The sequence below is a fragment of the Anabrus simplex genome, chromosome 2 (assembly GCF_040414725.1).
Source record: "Anabrus simplex isolate iqAnaSimp1 chromosome 2, ASM4041472v1, whole genome shotgun sequence".
Classification (NCBI taxonomy): domain Eukaryota; kingdom Metazoa; phylum Arthropoda; class Insecta; order Orthoptera; family Tettigoniidae; genus Anabrus; species Anabrus simplex.
Genome location: NC_090266.1, coordinates 46,709,624 through 46,735,310, shown reverse-complemented (window position 1 = coordinate 46,735,310; position 25,687 = coordinate 46,709,624). Strand labels below are relative to the sequence as shown.

At 41.2% G+C, this 25,687-nt stretch overlaps 1 protein-coding gene across 1 annotated transcript in view; it reads left to right on the top strand.

The window, feature by feature from the left end:
* Positions 1–280: 280 nt before the first annotated feature.
* LOC136864935 (neuronal acetylcholine receptor subunit alpha-7) overlaps positions 281–25,687 on the top strand; it is a 1,331,175-nt gene continuing 1,305,768 nt past the window's right edge. The window contains exon 1 of the mRNA XM_067142346.2: positions 281–299. The gene's annotated coding sequence lies outside the window, so the exon portion shown is untranslated. The remainder of the gene's footprint in view (positions 300–25,687) is intronic.

The following is a 25,687-nucleotide window of genomic DNA, read 5'->3' as shown; positions in this document are numbered from 1 at the left end:
ACAATAAGCATCCTCTTCCCTCCCCCTCCCATGAGGTACTGACTAAAGCAGATGCCAATTTGCTGCGCGTTATTGGAAGATGAAGCTGTGGATCCCGCTGACACATTCCTCCCCTTCATGTTTCCTTTTATTGAGTAACACGTTGGAGCGTGTAAACAGCCACCAGAGCTGTAATGATCGGCGCAAGCGCGGTGGCGCCGCGGAAAGCGCGCCAGAAGAGCCCCGCGGCCTGCCGTCAGTCGGCATGTGGCGACCACTCGGCACCCTGGCGCTCCTCGCCGCCTGCCTCTACCGCTCGGGTGAGTATGAGATTCTCAATACCTCAGCGCGAACAATTCTAGTTTCCAGCAGCAGAGGAATACCTCACTACTTACAGAATGAAAAAAAAATACTGTACAGCCTAACTCCTCGATGGACCACTATTTGAAAGTTTGAAGTTGAATGAAACGCCTGATTTAAAATTATTACTGTGATAGATAAACCATGTCATTATTTCCCCTCAATATCTCATAGAGCTACTCTTCCTTGCCCATGAACCAATATGCTTACAATTTGTTGGAAAAGTCATTGTTGCTGTAGAATGGCTGAGATATTAGGTGATTTATTTAGGAGAGCGTTTGGCGAGCGTGTGCGCTCTTGAAGCATCAGCGGCAGGGTTCTCGGTGCACCTTGGGTACACAAATATAAAGATGATATAGGTGATGTGGCAAATTTTGATAGATATTTAACACAACAACATATCCATTTTGAATGTATATTAAATTAATATGCCCCATTTCGCGTAAAAATTTGTACATTCAGCTAATGCGGTCTAGTTACTCTATGTCTATACAGTCGTTTAGTAAGAAGTGTCGTATTACTAACTTCAGTCCCCCAGTGAGGAGAACGAGACATGGGAGTATAATGCAGGAGATAATGTCCAGACCTGCGCTATACAAACATGGTCCCTGTATGTTAAAATATGTTTACAGTTATCGTAATATTCTTGCTGGACGAAGTATTCAAAAGATGACTGACCACTAAAAGAAAGAAGCAGGAGTATCATGTTTATATTGGTATCTTTAAATTCATTCTGATGAAAGCTCTTCCATTAGTCACTGAAATTTCATGAGTTAATAAGTCATTGATGAAATATGCTAGTATGTCAGTGTTGACTGACAATAGAGTAAAGCCACTTTTTTCTTCGAGTTAGGGAATACTACACAATATGGATGATTCACTACAATGAGAATTGTGTCAATACAAATTATAAACGCCAGAATGTACAACGAAACATTGTGGTTCCTAATTGGATAATTAGCGAATAAATAATAATAATAATAATAATAATAATAATAATAATAATAATAAGAATAAGAATAATAATAATAACAAAAAGTGGGCCTCCGTGGCTCAGGCGGCAGCGCACTTACCCCTGACCGCTGGGTTCCGTGGTTCAAATCCCGGCCAGTCCATGTGAGATTTATGCTGGACAAAGCGGTGGCGGGACAGGTTTTTCTCCGGGTACTCCGGTTTTCCCTGTCATATTTCATTCCAGCAACACTCTCCAATATCATTTCATTTCACGTGTCATTCATTAATCATTGCCCTAGAGGAGCGCGACAGGCTTCGGCAGCCAGCACAATTCCTATGCTCACTGCTAGATGGGGGCTTCATTCATTCCATTCCTGACCCGGTAGAATGACTGGAAACAGAATGTGGATTTCCGTTTTCATTTTTCATAATAATAAGAACATTTAATATCAACTAGAAAGCAAATACAGATTGAAACGAGCCAGATATAAAAACCAGAAGCGAACAGTATGTATGTACATGTATGGTGTCGGGCACTTCTTGATAAACAGAGTTAGTAAATGAGGGATACAGGAGGAGATTGTCTTATAATAGCGATGTAAATCTCTCATCCAAGAAGCGGAAGTCTCTTGTTTCTATTTTTACGTAAAGGTTTGAAGTTTCACTAATAACCAATGCGAATAAAAGACAGAACAACAAATTAATTTCCCCTCTTGGCCGTAATGTACTTTGTGTTTCGCTGTTCTGTGGAATCGTCGCTACATTTTACAACTGAAGAAGTGTGAAGTGGCATGGTACTTCTTGGCTGTGATGAGTTCCATCGAACACTTGTGGGCCTGGACAAAGCTGTAGCGACTATGTTGTAAGCTGGTGAAGAGAAAGATTGAACAGAAATAATAATTAATAATTCACCTCTTGAACGTAGACTAGGACCGATAACCTCGATGTTTGGCCTCTTAAAATAATAATAATAATAATAATAATAATAATAATAATAATAATAATAATAATAATAATAATCCTCACCAATATCCCACCTTGTTTGCAGTAGTGGTGATGAAACGTCTATGGTTCCTACGAATACTGACCCGCAATGCATCCTTCAGGTTGAAATATCGCTAGAACGGTCTCGCTAAAGGGCACGCGAGTTATAGGTCAGGCTTCTGATGAACAACTTTCCAGGTATCCTACTTTTATAAATAGTTTGAACCTCACATCTATTTTACTGGCCAAAAGTAACATGAGATGGGAGGTGGGGCTGATAGGGAAATGACATCGCACAGTTCGCAACCCAGGTAATGCATGTAGGATTCTTGAAACTAACAATTCACCTGCGGTTCGGGATCAGCAGGTGACTAGACGTCCCGTGGCTATTATCACATCAAGAGTTCCGTAAAATTAAAAGCTTGCTTGTAGGAAATATCATGGATTTGACTGGGAAGCGTTCTTTTGAATAGATTATCGACATACTGTCCTGCAATTATATCAATGAGTGGTGAAGTTGTATATAGATAGATAATTTATTTAACTGGTAAATGAAAATATCAATAATAATAATAATAATAATAATAATAATAATAATAATAATAATAATAATAATAATAATAATAATAACAATAATAATTCTCGAAAACTCTTCATATAAACTACTATGGGACCGAGAAGTCATAACCGATGTCACGCTCAGCAACAATAGGCCAGATATTATTCTAATCGATAAATCAAAAAGATCCGCATCCCTTATAGAAATTGCTTGTCCAAATACCTCCAATCTGCAAACAACAATAGTCACAAAGATATCAAAATACACAGAACTGGCAATAGAAATACAACGCCTGTGGAAACTAGAATCAGTCACCACAGTTCCAATAGTAATATCATGTACCGGTGTTATTCCAAAATGCTTGCACAGCTCTCTGGCCGCATTAAACCTGCATCATCACACATACGTAGAACTACAGAAAGCCACCCTCCTGAGCACTTGCCACGTTGTGAGAAAGTTCCTACGAACGACTTTTCCCCTGACTCACGCCAAACAGCATGAAGTTCCAGGTCGCAGTTCCAGTAATACTGAAGAACAGATTCCCAAAACGGGGACATAAGAAGTCTGAAGTTGTTTGTATTTATTGTATAAATGTATATGTTGTAATTATTTCTGTTGTAAATATTTGTACATATATGTACCTGTAGTTTCATAATCAAGAGGGTGACTCCTTGCTTAGGCCGAGTCAGCCCATTATGTTACCGGCACAAGCCGAGCCTTCCTAAATTGATACAAATAATAATAATAATAATAATAATAATAATAATAATAATAATAATAATAATAATAATAATACTACAATGAAACCACGTTAACACGAATTCCAGAAAACGGAAAATTAGGAGTTCGTGGTAAGGAAATACGTGTTAAACGAGTACCCACATTTATAGTTAGAATACGCATCACTTTACAGTACGGTATTATAGGGTATTGGTGCATATTAGCCTACCGTATATTTTCGTGTGTTTCATGAGAAACCTGCGAGTAATATAAACACTGGCCTTCTTGGGCTGTACACAGAAGACTTTGCTTTGACTTTTGGCGTAGTCTAGTACTTTTCTGAGTGCTGACTTATCGACCATGGTACAATGGTCATTTCCTTTACAACCTTGTTTACTGATGACACCTGTAACTGCGTGTTCAGAGCTGTGGCCGGTCTGATGATGGGAGGCACTCGTACGATAATCACTTCCTTATGATCTGGCACACTGAAAAACTCGTCCGTCTCCATGGCTAAATTCGCATGCGGGTCGATAAGTTTAACCATTTTTCAACAGTTTGACACAGATAGGTCTTGAGGCGACAATGGGATAGTAAAGGGCTAGGAGTGGGAAGGAAGCGACCGAAAACCTAATTAAGATATATCCCCGGCATTTTCCGGGTGTGAAAATGCGAAACCACAGAAAACCACATTTCAGGGCTGCCAACCCAGAATGCAAGCTGATAGCTACCTGACTCAAACCGAAGAGACACTTGCTCGGTGATTTTAACCTTAATTGCTTGATGCCACTGTCTCGGTGGTTCGGTGGGTGTTATCCTTAAGATCCTTAAGATACATTTAATCACATCGTTTCGTATGTATGTAGTAAAATTAAAAACAATAATAGTAATGACTGATTAAAAATAGAGGATGGCTAAATGTTATAAACCGAAAAGCAACTTCTTTAAAGAGTTAACAACTCGACTAACTCCATGTTCGTTGTTTAGACTTACTTGATTACAATATCGGAATACAATTCACACTCTCATTTGACACAAGCTGTATTTTCTTAGAGGTTGATGACTGTACATGTCTCTGATCGGTACAAAAACGGGCAGTCTCGTGAAACACGACAGAATTCTGGAAATGTGACCTATCAGATTTGTCTTTTCCCTTTAGCTGGTGGTTTAACGTGGCACTAACTAGGATTCGGAAGGTAGCGGCCGTTGCCTTAATTAAGGATCAGCCCTACAATTTGCCCTGTGTGAAAATGGGAAACCACGGAAAGCATCCTCAGGGCTGCCGGCGGTGGGATTATAACCCACCATTTCGCGAATGCTAGCTCACAGTGTGTCCCGTTTTGATGTTGACTGTATTATCACAAGGATCGTCCACATTTAGGGTCCCTCTGCTTCTCTCTGGTCTTTTCTCCCCACTCTGCTGGTGACAGCACGTTACGTGTACATGGCCCCGTTTTACGGAAAGGATCCGTTCCTGACACCAACCGTACGTGGAGGATAGGTTAAGGTGGCCGGACGTACAGATCATCACTCCACCAAGTGCCGAAGTTACAGCTGATAATTAGAGTCATGATACTTTTGCATTAATTTATGACCAGTGACGTGAAAAGGAACCAAATTTTAGCGTTATTTCGTGAAATAGGCATCCACCATCGCTTGAACTTCGTTTTTATCAATTTACAAAACTATTCACAAAACGTTTAATTCGTGTGATTTTTGAATTATTTATGTGGAAGGTAAATACCTAAATAGTAACACAATTGATAATTATTCCCTACGTAATATAGTCCTAATCAAAATTACATAACAAATTACCCTTTCATCATATCTGGCCATACGATTACGCAATGTTGTTGTTGTTGTTTGAGTCATCAGTCCATAGACTGGTTTGACGCAGCTCTCCATGCCACCCTATCCTGTGCTAACCTTTTCATTTCTACGTAACTATTGCATCCTACATCTGCTCTAATCTGCCATATCCATACCTTGGTCTACCCCTACCATTCTTACCACCTACACTTCCTTCAAAAACCAACTGAACAAGTCCTGGGTGTCTTAAGATGTGGCCTATCATTCTATCTCTTCTTCTCGTCAAATTTAGCCAAATCGATCTTCTCTCGTCAATTCTATTCAGTATCTCTTCATTTGTGGTTCGATCTATCCATCTCACCTTCAGCATTCTTCTGTAACACCACATTTCAAAATCTTCTATTCTCTTTCTTTATGAGCTTGTTATCGTCCACGTTTCACTTCCAAACAATGCCACGCTCCACACGAAAGTCTTCAAAAACATCTTTCTAATTCCTGTATCAATGTTTGAAGTGAGCAAATTTCTTTTCTTAAGAAAGCTCTTCCTTGCTTGTGCTAGTCTGCATCTTATGTCCTCCTTACTTCTGCCATCGTTAGTTATTTTACTACCCAAGTAAAAATATTCATCTACTGCCTTTAAGACTTCATTTCCTAATCTAATATTTCCTGCATCACCTGCTTTCGTTCGACTGCACTCCATTACTTTTGTTTTGGACTTATTTATTTTCATCTTGTACTCCTTACCCAAGACTTCGTCCGTACCATTCAGCAGCTTCTCGAGATCTTCTGCAGTCTCAGATAAAATAACAATATCATCGGCAAATATCAAGGTTTTGATTTCCTCTCCTTGGATTGTGATTGCCTTTCCAAATTCCTCTTTGATTTCCTCTACTGCCTGTTCTATGTAAACATTGAAAAGGAGTGGGGGGGGGGCTTGCCTCACTTTTTTCTGGATTGTTGCTTCTTTTTCAAAGCCCTCGATTCTTATCACTGCAGTCTGATTTTTATACAGATTGTAGATAATTCGTCGTTCTCGGTATCTGATCCCAATCACCTTCAGAATCTTAAATAGCTTGGTCCAATCAACATTATCGAATGCTTTTTCTAGATCTACGAATGCCATGAACGTGGGCTTGTCCTTCTTGATTCGATCCTCTAAGATCAGACGTAAAGTCAGGATTGCTTCACGTGTTCCTACATTTCTTCTGAAGCCAAATTGATCTTCTCCCAACTCAGCTTCAACTTGTTTTTCCATCCTTCTGTAAATAATACGTGTCAAGATTTTGCAGGCATGAGCTACTAAACTAATGGTGTGGTAGTTTTCACACCTGTCAGCACCGGCTTTCTTGGGAATAGGTATAACAACATTCTGCCGAAAATCGGATGGAACTTCTCCTCTCTCATAAATCTTACACACTAAGTGGAATAACCTTGCCATGCAGGTTTCTCTTCTTCTGACAAGTTGAGGTGAAATAACAGTAATGGGGCACGTGGAATATGTGTCCTGTACTTCAATAAGCACCAAGGTTGTTGTTTAGTTGGTTGTAGACTGCCACATTATTTCCACTGTCAGACATGAAGAACTGACGAAGAGGAGTGTTCAAGTGTGAACGTTTCCAAGTTGGCGCCATCGGGTGCTGGAAGTTAATAAAGTGTACAGATCTCCGCACATGGTTATAAGGGTATCTAGGGTTTGTAGTAAGGATGTAAAGGAGAGGGCATAAGAGTATCTGGTAAGACCTCAACTACGGTATGGTTCCAGTGTATGGGACCATCACCAGGATTATTTGATACAAGAACCGGGAAAAAAAATCCAAGGAAACGAAGCTCGATTTCTTCTGAGTGATTTCCGAAAAGAGAGTAAAATTAGGAAAATGTTGCAAAGTTTGGGCTGGGAAGACCTGGAGAAAGGAGATGAGCAGCTCGACTACGTGGTATGTTCAGAGATGTCAGGGGAGAGAAGGCGTGGAACGACGTTAGTAGGCGAATAAGTTTGAGTGGTGTTTTAAAAAGTAGGAAAGATCACAATATGAAGATAAAGTTGTAATTAGAGGTAGGGGAGTTAGGAACTGGAATAATTTATCAAAGGCGATGTTCAATATATTTCTAAATTATTTGCAATTCTTTAAGAAAATATCAGGTAAAGAAGAGGTAGGAAATCTGCAGATCAGTGGTGATTGACTGATTGAAGTTGAGGATATTTATTTATTTATTTATTTATTTATTTATTTATTTATTTATTTATTTATTTATTTATTTATTTATTTATTTATCTTATACTGTACTAATTTCTGCTAAATGACGAGTTAACCCCAGTTCTAAGTTTATCCCCTGAAAAGTAGCCGCGTTAGTAATTTCAATATTTTCGCGTAAAGTTTACACGGGAAATAAAAGGACATACAGTATATCTACAGATATACACACCAAACATATTCTGGGAAAGAAGTCCATCTTCTGTGTAAATGAGACACTTGAGCAGCATTACTTAAAGCAATTTTAGGGCCTTTCCCCCCAAAACACGAGGTTTCATGACACGACTCCAATATCCTGTAAATTGTATGTAAACATTTATGTGACTGTGTTGTATTTACACTGTTAAGTTAGTCCGCCTCTGTGGTGTAGTGGTTAGTGTGATTAGCTGCCACCCCCAGAGGCTCGGGTTCGATTTCCGGCTCTGCCACTAAATTTGAAAAGAGGTACGAGGGCTGGAACGGGGTCCACTCAGCCTCGGGAGGTCAATTGAGTAGAGGGGGGGGGGGTTCGATTCCCACCTCAGCCATCCTGGAAATGATTTTTTGTGGTTTCCCACTTCTCCTCCATGCAAATGCCGGGATGGTACCTAACTTAAGGCCACGGCTGCTTCCTTCCCTGTTCCTTGTCTATCCCTCCCAATCTTCCCATCCCCGCAAGGCCTCTGTTCAGCATAGCAGGTGAGGCCGCCTGGGCGAGGTACTGGTCATCCTACCCAGTTGTATCCCCAGACCCAGAGTCTGAAACGCACTTGAGGCGGTAGAGGTGGGATCCCTCGCTGAGTCCGAGGAAGAAACCGACGCTGGAGGGTAAACAGATTAAGAAGAAGAAGTTGGAAGTAAGTCACTGTAAGTCATAGTGTTGAGACATAGGATTGATTTAGTTTATCTGTGTATTTGTAAGTGATTTCCTTGCGGTTATTATGCTATTCTACACGTAATGGAATTTTACAAGTAGTAATTAGAAAATGTTTAGTGCATTAACTTACTGAGTTGATGAGTTGTAATTTCTTATGCAATAATTCCTTGTAAGTCGTTGTAAGTAGCGCTGGCTCCTGACCCCAACGTGGCAGGTTCGATCCCGGCTCAGTCCAGTGGTATCTGAAGATACTGAAATACGCCAGCCACGAAATTCTGACACGTCGGTGTGTCCGCAGACCATAAGAAATAGTTAGTTGGACGTAAATTATTAATTCCTTGTAACATACATTTGTTGTGTAATTGCTTGCTGTATTTTTTGAAGTAATCATGTATTTCGTTAATAATAATAGGCTAATCATTTCATGGAATTTTGAACGCTCACATTACTACACAGATGTGGAAAACCCTTCGCAAAATGGGTTTAAGCAAAAACTAGAGAAATCACAAGAACTCTAATGCACCATTAGCTGACCCGAAATCACGAAATACTATGATAGTGAAACAAACCAAGGCAACATTTATTGACAGATTATCCTATATAGGCCTATTAAATGATAATAGAGAGTTCTCAGTCTCATCATCACAGCAATTAAAACTGAGAGATATTTTTGTCTTGGTGAAAGTTATCTGCTGTCCATCTTATAAAATTGTTGAGGTCTTTTTGCAGCCCCTTTCAAACCTGTATCTTATTTACTACTCTACTCCGTACAACATCATTCCGTAGTTTCCCATTTTCACACGAGACAAATGCTGGGGCTGTACCTAAATTAAGGCCACGACCCCTTCATTACCACTCCTAGCCATTCCCTATCCCATCGTCGCCGTAGACCTATCTGTTTCCATGCAACGTAAAGCCAATTAAAAACACAGACATAAAGTTACAATAATACTGCCCTATCAGAATCTTTGTTAATCGTTACCGGATCAGATAACGCTTCACCTACTCTTCTCTGAGTTTTATATCCTAGAAATGTATCCACCTATTCAAGCACACTTTTGTCTAGTCCAGTAGACCTCACTTTCGTCAGCAATCTGGCACGATCTATCCTACCAAAAGCCTTCTGTAGGTTAATAGAATTAAAGTCCATCTGATCTCGTGAATCTAACATATATGCTATAACTTTCTGGAATCCTACAAGTCGAGCCTCACTGGGATAACATTTCCGAAGCCTGAGCTGTCTTCTATCAAACCAGTTAGTAATTTCGTAAACATGCCTAATATAATCAGAAAGAAAACTTCTCCAGCGTTTACCTGCAACACATGTCAAACTGACTGGTCTGTAATTTATGTTTATCGCCTATTCCTTCATACACTGGGACTATTGTACCAACTCTCCATTCGTTTGGTATGGCTTCGTCAACAAATCTCATGGCAGTTCAGCAATGATGGGCTTTGGCCTAAAAAACCGGCCGCTGCTCAGCCCGAAGGCCTTCACATCATGAGGTGACGCTTGGTCAGTGCGACATATCCTCTCGGCCATTATTCTTGTCTCTAGACTAGAGTCGGCATCTCATTGTTAGATAGCTCCTCAATTGTAATCACGTAGGCTGACTGGGCCTCAAACCAACCCTCAGGCAAAAATCCCTGACCCGGACGAGAATCGAACCCGCGGCCTCCAGGTGAGAGGCAGGCATGCTACCCTCGGGGGGCCGGTACTAGCTCCTACATGTAAACAGTAATCAAATAGATATTTCAGATATGGCACTACATTCCAACTCATTTCCTTTAATAAATCCGCAGAAACGTTACCAACCCCAGCTGCTTTTCTACAGTAGGTTTAAACTTTAGTATCTTTTTGTAAATGTCTTTATTATGATAGGAAAATTTCAGTACTTCGCCAATATTGATCACCTCCTCTTCCTAGATATTATCCTTACAAACAACTCTTTTGCCAACAGAGGCAGATATAATAATAATAATAATAATAATAATAATAATAATAATAATAATAATAATAATAATAATAATAATAATAATAATAATAATAATAATAGTAATAGTAATAATAATAATAACAACAATAATAACCGCCTCTGTGGTATAGTGGTTTTTGTGATTGATGACACTCCCGGAGGTCTGGGTTCGATTCCCCGCTCTGCCACGAAATTTGAAAAGTGGTACGAAGCCTGTCACGGTGTCCACTCAGCCTCTGGAGGTCAACTGAGTAGAGGCTGTTTGATTCCCACCTCAGCCATCCTTGAAGTGGTTTCCCGTGGTTTTCCACTTCTCCAGGCAACTCCCGTGATGGTACCTGACTAAAGGCTACGCCCGCTTCCTTCTCTTTTCCTTGTCCATCCCTTCCGATCTTCCCACCCCCACAATGACCCTGTTCAGCATAGCAGCTGAGGCCGCCTGGTCGAGGTTCTGTTCCTCCTCCCCAGTCGTATTCCCTCAACCCAAAGTCTTACGCTCTAGGACACTGCCCTTGAGGTTGTATAGGTGGGATCCCTCGCTAAGTCCGGAGGAAAACTCAACTGTGTAGGGTAAACCGGTTAAGAAGGAAAGAAAGATACCATGATAATAATAATAATAATAATAATAATAATAATAATAATAATAATAATAATAATAATAATAATAATAATAATCATAATAATACGATCAATAGAACTTACTTCTTGTACTAGTCATTTTTTCCTGTAAGCAATTATGTCATCATTAAGGAATTGATATTGCGTAATGCTTGTTTCGCTGTTAGCAATACGGAGCTTTGCTTGCTAATTGCACGGACTAAAAATCACATGTTCACGTCTATAACATCAATAGCCTAAGTGCGAGAGAGGCAAGTACACAGATTGGGCATTAAATCGATATCTCATTAGCTTGATGTCATGTAAAATCTTCCAACACACAATTATTCCCGTTTGCAAACGTTCATTGAGATTTCTTATTTTTAATTTGTGTTACAGAATATATTCAGCGCTTTGAAATGTTTTTCTGAGCTCTTAAAACCCGCATTAAAACATGTACTGACATGTGTACTTTTGAGGCTGCTTGAATTTAGAGGTTGAAGCCCTCATCACTTCTATGGTACGGTATTGAAAAGGGACACTGCGCTACCGATACTACAGAGCGCTGAAAATGGTCCGACTCCTTGGATGAATGGTGAGGCAATAGGTCTTTGGTTTAGTTCCTTTACAATTGAGGACCGAAGATGGAAAAGTGTGCCAGTGCCGGAAACACGTTTTCGAGTAAACTCCAATAATAGAGTTCCCTAGCACAGCCTTCTCTACCAAAGGAGACCAGGAATTAATGATTACCTACGGCCTTTGAAATGCGGGTTATACTACATCCAGTTTGAAAATGAAAATACAAAAACTGTTTCCAGTCATTTACCGAGTAAGGAAGGGAATGAATGAAGCCCCCATCTAGCGGCGAGGATAGGAATTGTTCCGGCTGCCGAAGCCAGTCGCACTCCTCTAGGGAAATTATTAATAGATGACAGATGGAATGAAATGATATTGGAAAGTGTTGCTGGAATGAAAGATGACAGAGAAAACTGGAGTACCCGGAGAAATCCTCCCCCACCCCCGCTTTGTCCAGCACTAACCTCACATGGAGTGACCGGGGATTTGAACCACGGAACCCAGCGGTGAGGGCCTGGCGCACTTCCGCCTGAGCCATGGAGGCTCTCTGATTTTAAAAATAACATTTGTGTTTAACATTCTCCATGAAGCGTTACATATGAACATATGAACATACGTGTATACAATAATTAAATGTATACAAAAATTGTTACAAGTACAAGCTGAAAATAAGAAACCATTGAAAATCCTCATCCTGTTTCCAGTCCTTCGACAGGGTCAGGAATAGAATGAATAAAGCCCCCATCTAGGATATCAATTGTGCCGGCTACCGAAGCCTGTTGCACTCCTATGGGACAATGGTTAATAACTGACAGATGAAATGAAATGATATTGGGGAGTGTTGTTGGAATGAAAGATGACAGGAAAATCCGGAGAACCCGGAGAAAATCCCGTCCCGCATTCACTTTGTCCAGCATGAATCTCACATGGATTGACCGGGATTTGTACCACGGAACCCAGGGGTGAGAGGGCGACGCGCTGCTGCCTGAGCCACGGAGGCTCCAAAATAAGACAGCAGTACCAAGCCAAAATCTGCTGTTTGAAATAGAAAGACTTGTGGTTCATTACCGTACAAAACAAATGTGTGACTAATTACTCCGTTATTCTCCTTAGACCAGATGTTCTTGTCTTTCTTAGTCTGCTTTTCCTGGAACCCCTTGAATTTATCAATCGTAGCGCGAAACTTATCTCTATTCCAGATCTCTTTAAGATTGATCCCAACTTCCTCTCTGTCCTTTCTAATTTCTTCTACCCATTTTGTAGTTGCTTTTATCTTGGTAATGCATCTGGTGGGGACGTGAGTCCGTTCGGATTGTAATCTATACAGGGGGAATTTTCAGCCTGAAGAGGCCACAAACCGCTCTACAGCAGCGATAAAACTGGAATGGCCAGGAGTTAAGCCGGCCCGGCAACTTGTCCGTCCGCGCCGTTAAGTGGATGTGCATACCTTCCAGGAGTCCTAAATGACGATACGAACGGACTTTAGTTAAAGATTTTCTTCGTTATTCGACTCTCGTTCATTCTCATAAGTCTCTTCCGTAATATTTTCTGACTGTGTGTAGAGATCTTCCTTTCTCATCTTTGTGCATGTACCATCGTTTCATTTTTTTCGGGTCCTAATACCTTTCTCAAGACTTTCCTTTCTTTTTCCTCAAGCTCCTCAATTTCCCCTCTCTTATTCAGTACCAGACATTTGGAAATGTAGAGTCCCTCTGGTTTCAGTGCTAATATTCGTCCTGTAAGATATCGTTCTCTCCTGTCTCTTCTGCACTAATTTAGAGGCTAGCTCCAACTTTTTGGCCCTTACTTTATTCTTAGTTATTTATTTACTTAATTACTGCGCACTAAAGGATTTCTAATCACAATTACAGTGGCCATTGTTCATATGTATTTATTTTTCAATGTTTCAAATCAGTCTAATGAACTAATAACACAAAACTATTCTAATGTTATATTTTAAATGAGTAATATACAATACTTCATATCTAATCCTTGCAAGAAACAAATAGATATAAAACATAATTACGTACTTAAACTAGTCTAATAACCTAATATCTGAAGTGTTCAAAGAACATATTTACAATGAGAAGGAAGCAACATTTCGTATCTAATCTAATTTAATCTCTACAAGAAAAAATATAATAAAGAATAAAAAACGTAATTTCGTCATATGGTATTATCTAAACTATTATTTTCTTCTAGTTCTAACACATCTAATGTATTACATTTATGGGATAGGGCTTAATGTAGAATGTTTGAAGTACATTTTGTGGTTCAAATCAGCATTACAAGTTATTTAGAGAGTTTTCACGGAGATGGAGAATTGTTGTGGAAACAGGTCGTATGGTACACCGAGGTCTAAAGAAATATTTTTCTGAACTGCACTGCCTGTAGAGTAGAGGCAATTCTTGCGAGCGGTTGTTCTGACTTTTTTAATTTGCTTCTTTATCAAACCCATTCGGCTGGATCCATTCACCAAGATATTTAAATTTATCCGACTTCTTGATATTTCCTATACTTTGTTTCCAGATACTTTTCTATACTACCCTCGTATTCCATGTTCTCTGTTATCTCGTATGAGACTCTGAGTTCTGTTTTCTCTGCGATTTCGTATAATTTTTCAGTTATTATTATTAACAACGTCTGGATTCCTGGGTTAATGGTAAGCGTAAGAGCCTCCAATTTAGACGCTACCTAGTTTGATTCCTGGCCATTTGGAAGTTTAGTCGCATATGGAAATTTTCTCCGGAGAGCGGACTGGTAATAATCATTAATTTTACTTCCCTACAACTACTTCCATGATTTTCTTGAATGCCGAGGTGCCGGAATATGATCCTGCAGGAGTAGCTCTCTGTGCCAGTAAGTCTGGCTACAGGACACTGGCGTATTTGATCACTGGACTGAGACGGATCGAACCCGCGAACGTGAGCTCATAATACCAGTGGTCTACCATCTGAGCCACTCATCCCTATGCAAAGGTTAGTGTTGTTTTAATATACAGCCTGCATTACCCTCCCAACCACCACAGAAACACACGATAGTTCAATACGTCCCTGCACATAGCGCTGACGTCAGAAAGGGCATCCGACCGGAAAATTGGGCCAAGTTCACATGTGCGTTACACTACGAACTCGAGACCCCGCCATGGTGGTGTGGAGGAAGTGGAGGGAAAAGAAGAAGGAGGACATTATTAATATACCGGTGAGTGGCTGCGTGGTTTGGGTGACGTAGGTATCTTTTTTTGCTAGGGACTTTACGTCGCACCGACACAGATAGGTCTTATGGGGACGATGGGATAGGAAAGGCCTAGGAGTTGGAAGGAAACGGCCGTGGCCTTAATGAAGGTACAGCCCCAGCATTTGCCTGGTGTGAAAATGGGAAACCACGGAAAACCATTTTCAGGGCTGCCGATAGTGAGATTCGAACCTACTATCTCCCGGATGCAAGCTCACACCAACTCGCCCGGTGACGTAGGTATCAGCTTGCATTCGGGATAGAATAACTTCTCAATGAACTGTATTTTACAGTGAGTTTCTCTCATCGGTTGGCCGGCAGGCAAGCGCGCTCAGATTATCTGCCTCCCGTTGACTCAACACTTCCCGTTACACAGAGCAGCGACAGCACAGGAGGGCCCGCACTTCGCAGTTCAGGTCCGTGCTAAGAACGTGTATTATGTGTTGATCTGTCGCTCAAACTCTTCTCGAGTTGTGAAGTGTTACTTCGGCGTATAATTCTCATTATGCCTCACATGTGTACAGGGTAGAGGAAAGGGTATTTATGTACCATAATTATGTGTAAACAGAGTGTTACTGGGAAGTCATTAGGTGGTTTGTAACCCAGTTTCCAGGCGTGCGCCCTCCACATAGAGGGACCGTGTGGAAACTCGTAAACAAATTGAGAGGAACTGGTTCTTTACTCTATAATAGTTAAAGTGTTAAAAACGTGTGCTTAACGAGAAAAAAGACGATTTGGACAACAGCCAGGGTTTCTAAGAGCTACGGAAATGTTAAAGTTAAAACCATAGAAGGAGCTGAAAAAACAAAGTGTATGCAAGAAACCCTCACACATTGGACGAACTGACAGAACATAACCGAAGAGAAGTAGCCTCAATTACGGAAGAATCGAAGTTTCCTAAGACGATGCTAGAAATGTGTAGATGCAGGAGGAGAACATATCCAACGTCTCCTGTCGTAAGGTTCGAGCTTATTTTCTTAATTATTTATTGCTAATTTTCTTAAATCTTATTTTCTAAATTTTAATTGTTATCTCATGTGATGCACGGATAAAGGGAGAGAAGTGCTGTCCTTGTGCCTGTGCCACGGAGCGGGCAGTGATGAGCGAACGGGAGGCAGATAACTGCGCGCGCCGGCCGGCCAAACGATGAGAGAAACTCACTGCATATACGATTGAAGTATGTATTGCCAATGTTCGTGTTGTTTTAACACTGAGTTATTTACGTTGTTGATTAAAACAATTAAGCACTGAAAAGCCTTTCAACAATGCGAAATCTGTGTGCTTAAGTGTTAAGTAATGAATAGTGTTCATTTACTGTATGAATATCAACTTTTATTTAAGATTACAGAAAGACATACTAACCGAGCGAGTGGCTCCGTGGTTTCGGTCACGTAGCTGTCAGCTTACATTAAGGAAATAGTGGGTTCGAACCCCACTGTCGGCAGCCTTGAGGATGGTTTTCGGAGGTTTCCCATTTTCACACTGGGCAAATACTGAGGCTCTACCTTAATTAATCAAGCCCACGGTCGATTCCTTCACACTCCCAGCCCTTTCCTCTCCCATCGTTGCCATAAGACCTATCTGTGTCTGTGCAATGTAAAAAGAAAAACTTAAATTAGTATTTTATTTGTAGGCTTAGCAACATATTGTTATTTTCATTTGCCACTCAGGGGTGCAAGCACACAGCGTTTCTTAATTTCACAGGCACTTCCTGATATCGCCTCCCTCTTGTAGCCCTATTACCATTGAGAAAATAACCATCATAATCGCTTTCTACGTTCATTTTCATGGAATTACAAATCACAGCATTGACTGAATTGTAAATTAACCAAACATAACAGACCGCTATGCTAAGCAATGCTGCCAACACTATTTTTTCAGGGTATCATTCATCCTGGTGTCGAATTTCCTAACCCATATGGTCGCACGGCGACGGATTGTCATCTACTGTATTATCGAAACCATAGAATATTTTCGAAATAAATAAACAAATTAAATTAATTAAAAGAACATTCGCGGGACAAATGGCGATGGCATGGACAACTAGAATTAAAACACTTTAAAATGGTGGAAATCCCAGGTGCGTAGCGGGTCACGTAAGTTAAGCAGAGTTGAGGGAAGTCACCTCCGGGATAGGTATTGCACGCTCTGTTCGATAGAGAACGAGCAGAAATGAAATGGCTACCTTATCACTGGTAAACTCCGGCTGAGGATGACTCATCGGTGGTCTCTGGTCTAGATGGATACAGTGACTAGCTTTCTACCGTTCTGATTTGGATAATGCTATTTATTATTTTTATCGTTATTGTTGTTTGTGATTTTGGTAATTTAGAAAGCATCGAAATATACTACAGGCCGCCCTATTTCTATGTGATCTCGCATGTGAAGTGGTGCTCCACTTGAAGCAAATGGTTGCGGTTTGCATACCGAATGGGCCCATGAGTCTCCCCGGTAATCTCACCTCATTCACTTTGCATGACTTAGTCCAGTCGTCCTATGCTAGTCATGCAATACCAAAGACAATGCTATTGGTTTAACATCTATTAATTGTTTGAATAGTTTTTGGAGTCTCTAAAACTGCCCGAAATTTTTACCTGTAAGATTTTTTTTATCTACCAAGAAATCTATCGACAAGGAACTGGATTTATTTGAGCATGTTCATATACTACCAGTCTGAACCGCAATCGATGGTGGTGGTGATTATTGTCTCCAGGTGGCTCCAGTCACTTCACGCACCGGATCCATGCAGACAGGTTCAAACACACGACTGCTGTACACTTGGCTCGACTCCAGATAAGGCCGATATCTCACACAATGAACTCATGTGACTGCTCCACATACTGAACTACTCAAGATATATCACTGGACAAGACGACACCACTCAACACAAACCACAAATTTTAAGCAACGACAACTCTCAACCAACACCACTACTGCTTAATACTTCAACAGTACTCTCGTTCGCGGCGAACCTGCTTTTATATACCTGGTGATAAAGTTCTAGTATCTTCAGGATATGGCCAGAATATGAACGTTCTAGTTTCGTCTTCCAGAAAATCCACGGAGACACAGGAAGAAAAGCACAATGCAAGGATGGGCCGCCACAAAAATTAAGGCCGGCCGGGAAATCCCCAGCCTGACTCACTCATTCATTTCCAGAAAATACCAGAGGGGCTTCCAGAGGGCTGGCAGTCGTTTGAGCGTGTACCAATATACAAATCCAATCACCTTGTTTTTAGTTTGCTGGTCTGAGTGGTTCGGGTAACAGAACGCTGGATTTCGGAGCCAAAGTTGTTGGGTTCCTTCCTTTCTTAGGACAGCGGTATTTGAAATTGCCCAAAATACGCCCGCCTCATTTCCGTAGATTTAACCGACACGTAAAAGAATTCCTGGGGGACAAAACTACGACACCTGGGCCACTCCTGAAACCGCAAAAATGGTTAGTGGAACATAAGATCAATGTTATTATAATTTGTTTGCGCTTAGCTTCTCTTTGTCCCACCCGATCTCTTGTCTCGTCTGATCTCTTCTTTGCCTAACCATTGTGAACGTCTATGATTGGAGATGACAGTCATCTAGTATCTCACGTTGATTGAATGTTGATGTGTATTCTTCAGTTTATTCCTCTACCCAGCGTCCGCAGTACAGTCTTGAACTATCCAACATTTCTCTTTTGTAGCTCCAGCCTACCTCACCGGCAGTCCACTGTACACATTACCTGCCATCTTTCTTGCTTCTCGTACTATTGTATTTCTGTCATTACCGGGTTGTGTGGTTCAGACGGTAGAAGTGCTCGCCTTAAGAGTCCAAGTTGGCAGGTTCGATTCCAGCTCAGTCCGGTGGTATTTGAGGGTACACAAGTACGCCAGCCTCGTATCGATAGATTTCCTCCCACGTAAAAATACTCCTGCGGGACAAAATTTCAGCAGTTTTTCTTCTTGTTACCGTTACCAGAGCGGTTACACTAAACAAAAACTAAACACAGTAAACGGAGGAAAGTAAGTGCAATTACACAGTACCAAAAACCACTACACACTCAGTGAAACATCAGTTGAAACTACGCGGATCTCCGCAGATAACAACTTTAGTAAATATCAATAGGGCCAACTAGATGGCAATAAAACTTAAAGTGGGAAGGGGCTGGAACCTACCGAGGGCATGGAGATGGCTTAGGTTGCAGTTTCAGAAATAATCAACCGTGATCCTTAATTTTGAGAAATATGATTTACAAATGGACTTTACAAAAGAATTCCGAACAATTTCAGTCATGCGGAAGGTACCGACACACAACTTGTGAATTACGAGCTACATGTTCTGTGATACACACAACTATTCGACGTTCTTTGATAATGGCTTCCTATAAGTTCAAAGGTTCAACCAAACTATACATCTAGTTACAAATCCAGTTGTACAATGCAATTTAGTAGGTAAGAAGAAACGTAATACGCTATTACAATTTACAGTGAAGTTAAACGTACTTTTCAAACTCTAGCGTACATCAAGTGACACGGGCTTACCAGAGGCAAAACTCCAAGGAAAATATATTCAACTACAATTTACATATTTAGCGAAACAAGGAACGGGGAATGCCTCGAAAACAAACAGGCAAGCCCAGATGAAAAGCTAAGGCATCATAAATAACTAAGTGGCGAATCTAAGTGATGTTAGGGCAGACTCCTATATGAAAAAGCAAGCGAACATTGGAGGAAATTTAAGCTGGAACGGGAATCAAGAGTGCTTATCCACAAGGTGGCCCATCCCGGTAGGGAGACGATGTCAAAACTTCGGACAACCAGATGGACTGCTGACAGACCACAGACAGACAAAGACCCGACCACGAATGCTGCATCCCTCTCCTTATAAGGGAAACCCTGGCCTTGGAGTAGCCAATCAGAATGCATGAGTCCGCCTATCGCCACCCAGATTCACCAATCACAACTCTTACTTCAGTCGCGAACTTTAAATACTTTCTCGAATACACACGATCGCGAATCATCCAGAACAGTCAGAAAATACTTTCTAGAATACATAACCAACAAAAGGCAACACACCCTGTTCAAAAATGCATGTATCAACTTTCTGGACACTTCCAGTAAGTACAGAACTGAAATCTACTATTTACAAATACCATATGTTATCAAATATTACACTGTACAGGTTAGGTCGTTACAAATAAAACACATCACCACACTTCCGATCATACAGTAAATACTACGGAAGTTTACAGTAAAGTCTTCAATAAACACTTCCCACTTTCCAACACATTCTACACCTGTGGCATCTTCCTCCCCCCGAAAGTCGAGCCACGCTCGATCATTAACATAATTTTACTGGGGAGAAAGCGATCCATTTATAAAACGTTCTCACACAGTGTAGATAGTAAAGATACATTACCCTAACAACCATGATTCCTTGAAGTTGACTTTCTAACAATCAACAAAACAAACTGTCGCTACACCAAAGGTCCTTTTAGTAGCCTGGAGTTTATGGTTACCGATAATTTTCAAAAATAATAAAGGTGTTCATAGATCCACCTATTCAATAAATATCACATAAAAGTCCACATTGATAGTCACACTGCACTTCAAAATGCCTTCTGGACCTTTTACATTTGCTTTGACAATTTCTACTCTGTCCATCAAAGGATGTACACTCATTCCTTCTGCCCATTGTTAATAATCCAGAACCTTCTCGCTTTCTAGTCAGACAGTGTTCAAGGTCTCCAGAGTCAAGTTATGGACTAAGAATTTTGCACCACTTTTCCACACCAGTCACAGCACAGCTAGGCCACAGGTTCTTGCTGATGATGCGGCTGCTGACAAGGCCTTTGTCGCCAGCCTCCATTCAATTTCAGTCCAACCCAGGTAGCTATGTAAATTGCAGTCCAGGGGTATCTTGCACCAGATAAGCAGATGGGTGAGACATGGTCCAGTCAGACTGCCTCCATTAGGATATTCGTCACAGGATCGTGGTGCCGGATGGTAGCGCCCAAGGCACAGAGTGCGCCTCCCAACTTGGCACTTCAGGTTGCCGTCAGAAGAAGCTGGTCACTGTAGCCACTGTAACGTAAACAAACCGCAGCAGACAGGGGAATACTTGAGGTAAAAGTATGCTGCTGGGCTCAAGGATCTTGCATAGAGTCACCCAATGGGTGGCTTAATAAGTATACAGAAGGGACTCTGCCCCGCACGCCAGGGATATAAGGGCACCTAGCCCCGGGGTAAGCACTACTACCTATAATTAATTTGACAAGATTACGCTGGGGGTGAAAGGAAACTACAGGAGTTTACACTAAACCTGAAAGTAAGGGGAATAAATTCCAAGTAGTGACCCTAAACTAAAACCTACCTAACTTATAATACTAAATCCATTACACTAGAGGATACCTAAAGTATTTACCTACACAGTCACTTACAACTAACTTACAACAAAACTTATTATTATCTTATAACTAAACTCTTACAAATAGCTTACAACTAAATCTACATGGTATTTACCCCTCCCTACCTGACTTAAGGTACCTCCACATGGGAGAGATGGACTCTGCTGATCCTTTTCCTTTCGGGTGCCCTTGTGAAAAGGACGGAGTACAGGTTAGGTTAGGACTAACTTATGGTTCAACATCCGATATTCAACTCCAGGCCGATAACCACCTTGCGGTATAGGGACCAGAAACATGGGAGAAGAATAGGCTAACTTGGACGGACGTATCACTCCGTCAGCGAGCATTTGATCACTGATAGCCTTCAGGGCTTTCATTTTGGGAGGTGACAACCGATACGGAGTAGAGCCAACAGGTATGTTATCCGTAACCTCAATTTTGTATTCTAAGACATTGGTGACACCTAACCTGTCGGTGAAGACATCAGGGAATTACGCGGATCTCCGCAGATAACAACTTTAGTAAATATCAGTAGGGCCAACTAGATGGCAATAAAACTTATACTTATCAGGAAATAGATTGAAAATCATCCCACCGAGCGAGTTGGTTGTGCGGTTAGGGGCGCGTAGCTAATGGGTTCAAATCCCACTGTCGGCAGCCCTAAAGAAGGTTTTCCGTGGTTTATAATTTTCACACCAGACAAATGCTGGGGCTGTACCTTAATTAATGCCACGGCCGATTCCTTCCCACTCCTAGCCCTTTCCTATCCCGTCGTCGCCATAAAATCTGTGTCGGTGAGACGTAAAGCCAATTTACAAAATTAAGGAAATCATCCACTTCCTCTGTACACACTGCCTCAGATGCCAGAAGTATAAACTCTTTTACAAACGCACCCTCCCCGAAGGGTCTCAAAGTGCGCTTTATCTCAAAAGCTGGCCCGAATAGCAGGTTCGCTGGAATGTATATTCTCCTGTTAACAATAATTAAATACATACTGGTGCATAAACAAATCATCTCTGACGAATTATCAAACTTGATAGTAGAAGAATAGTTGAGAAAGGTAATATGATGTAGCAAAGCTATCTTATCGTACTTGTTGGCATGCCACGAGGAGTAATGGGTCAGCAAATTATTCTTTAAAATATGATTCTATATTTTGTTACCGCTGGGTTACGTGGTTCAAATCCCGGTCACTCCATGTGAGATTTGCGCTGGACAAAACGGAGGTGAGAGAGGCTTTTCTCTGGGTACTCATACTTTCCCTGTCATCTTTCATTGCGTTTCATCTGTCAGTCATTAATGATTGCCCCAGAGGATTGCGACAGACTGCGGGAGCTGGGACAGTTCCTAACCCTCGCCGCTTTGGTTTTCTTGTCCTGAAAGTAGTTAATGAGCCGACTGACCAATCTTGGTAGGTTAATTCACGTCACGTGACGTGTCGGTTTTCTTCTCCACAGAGGTGACATTATTATTATATATTATTCGTTGGGGCCATCTAGGACCACGTTAAGTCTCGTTACACTTGTCAGTTTGCTTCGCATTTCTTTGAGCCCAGAATTCCCTCATTCTCTGTGAGTGGGCCAACTTGCGTTCTTCTGACCAGGTGGTACCTTGTCTTCTTTTCGGTTTTTGTCTCGGTTTAGCCCATTCGTCAGTATCCTTTTGCGGACGAGATCTCTATTGAAGGCGTCTTCGGGTTTTATTCAGCATTTAGAGGTCTTCTTTGTGTTCATAAACCAGGACATTGTGGTTTTGGGTTTGGAGTCAAAAAAGTGAAAGATCTATTTATTCAGCCTGATTCCGTCCATTCGTTTGAGACGACCGTAATATCGTGCCCGTCTCTTAAGGATTGTTTCTGTAATTTTCTCTATTTTACTGTACACTTCTTTGTTGGATTTTTTTTTATAATGGGTGCCATTCTTGTAATTGGATCCCATGATACTTCTGATGATTTTGCGCTCTTTTTTCTCCAATTCTTCGAGGGGTCCTTTATTAACATTTAGGGGTAGGGTTTCGACTACGTACATAACTACTGGCGTATTTTGGGACAGGCATTTTTTTTGTGGGTTGAGCGCCATTTCAAGTTGTTGTCTCGTTCCTGAAGTGCTTCTTTGTCCAGTCCATTTTTCATTATGATTTCATCCAGATACTTAAATTTTTCTACTCGGTTGATCTTCCCATATTTTGTTTGGAGTTTTGCTGGGGCATCTTTGATATTAGTCTGTACTTTGCTTTTATCAAAAAAATATCTGCAAGCCAGTAGATCCCACTATCTCCCGAATACTGGGGTTCAGTGATTTCTTTTAGAAGGTCGATTTTCATCCTAGCAGTTTCCACATAGTTTGGCAGAATGGTGATGTCATCAGCAAACGCTAGACAGTCGATCGTCATCCCCTTAGATTTCGATCCCATTCTCAGAGGACTATAATTAGTTTCTAATAACTTTGTTCGCCAGGTCCTAATGTTCTTTTCGAGCACGCAATTGAAAAGCATCGGAGAGAACCCATCACCTTGTCTGACACCTGTTTTGACCTCGAAGGAATCTGATAGACATCCTGGGAACTTTACTTCTTTTTTTTTGCAAGTCGCTCCGACACAGATAGGTCTTACGGCGACAATGGGAAGGGAAAGAGCTAGGAGTGGGTGGGAAGCGTCTGTGGCCTTAATTAAGGTACAGCCCAGCATTTGCTTGGTGTGCAAATGGGAGACCACGGAAAACCATGTTCAGGGTTGCCGACAGTGGGGCTCGATCCCACTATCTGCCGAATACTGGGGAACTTTACTATTGGAATTTTCGTCAGCCTGGGTGGCTCTAATACATGCCAGCAGTTTCAGGTCAACCCCAGAATCGTTGAGGATGTTTAGCAGAACCTCGCGGTCTATCGAATCGTAGGCCTTCTTAAAGTCCACGTACTGTTTGGACCTGAGATTACAATGCCTGATGATCGTCTTGAAGTTGTGGAACTGTTCAGCAGTTGAAAGACCCTTCCTGAACCCCCCTTGGTATTCGCCTATTTGAAGTTCGACTTGGGCTTTTAAACGCTCTAGGATAGCAAGTGAGAGGATTTTCTACGTTACCGGTAGCAGGGATATTCCTCTGTAGTTCTTGACGTTTTTCATGCTGCCTTTTTTGTGTGACGGATGGATCAACGCCGTTTTCCAGTCTTCGGGTAGGATTTCTTCTTTCCAAATTTGTTCTATTTGTTTCTGCAAGATTTCAACTGCTTCTTCAGGGGCATATTTCCAAAGTTCTGCAACGACAGAGTCTTCTCCAGGCGCTTTGTTTTTTAGTCGGGCACTGTAACGCTTGATTTCTTCTTTGTCGTGTGGTCTCGATTCTGGGCGTCTGCGTATGGGTTCTTCGGTCTTGATGGGATTTTTTGGTTGATCGCAACTTAGTAAGTTCTTAAAGTAGTCGGCACAGTTTTCTTCGTACCATGTTGAAAGCATAGCGACGGAAGTTTACAGCCCGTAAGTTCCCTTTTGAACGTTTTGTAGAACTCTCTGGTTTCATTTCTCTTAAAGTCTTGGTCTATCTTCTCAATAAGTGACTTTTCATATTTACTTTTCTCAGCTCGGATCACTTTAGCTGTCAGGGCCCGTTGGGCTTTGTAGATTTCCCAGTCATTTTGCTATTTTGTTGAATAATAATGTTTCCAAGCGTCGAACCTTTCCTTGAGAACTGAAACACAGGTATCATTCCACTAGCATGTTTCTTTCTTCTATTGATTTCATCAACTTCGTCTGAAGCCTCAATCAGGCTGTTTTTAGTGTTGTTAAAGTCACAGTCGATCGGTCGAGCCTTTATCTGGAACTCCCTAACTTTTTGTCGGAGTTTATCATTGTCAAAGCGAATAATAGTTTGGGGGGGTCTTGTTGGAGTTTGCAGGGACCGGTTTAAATTTAATTATAGACATGCATTGGTCGGAAGATACGTGTATGCCTTTTTTAACCTTAATATTCATAATCTCAGGACTGTTTTTCCGAGAGATTGCGACGTGATCTATTTGGAACTCTCCGATTGTTGGTGCAGGACATCGCCATGTTGTCTGCTTTCTGGGAAGATAGCGAAAGTGGGTTGACATGATCTGCAAGTTATGGTTTTTGCAAATGGAGACCAATCTCTTGCCGTTTTGATTGGTTCTTTTGTGGGCAGGATAGTTTCCAATGATTTTTCTGTACTTTTGTTCTCGGCCAAGTTGCGCATTGAAACCTCCCATAAGAAGTTTCACATGGTATTTGGGAATTTCGGCGAGCTTTTCATTCAGTACATCCCAGAAGTTATCTGCTTCGTCCGTATCACATCTATTCTTGTCATTTGTAGGGGCATGTGCGTTAACTAGGCTCTATGTCTTGTTGGCGCACTTGATTGTTAATATGGATAATCTATCATTTACTGATTCGAAATTTGCAACCGATTTAAGGATTCTGGTTCCCACAGCAAACGCA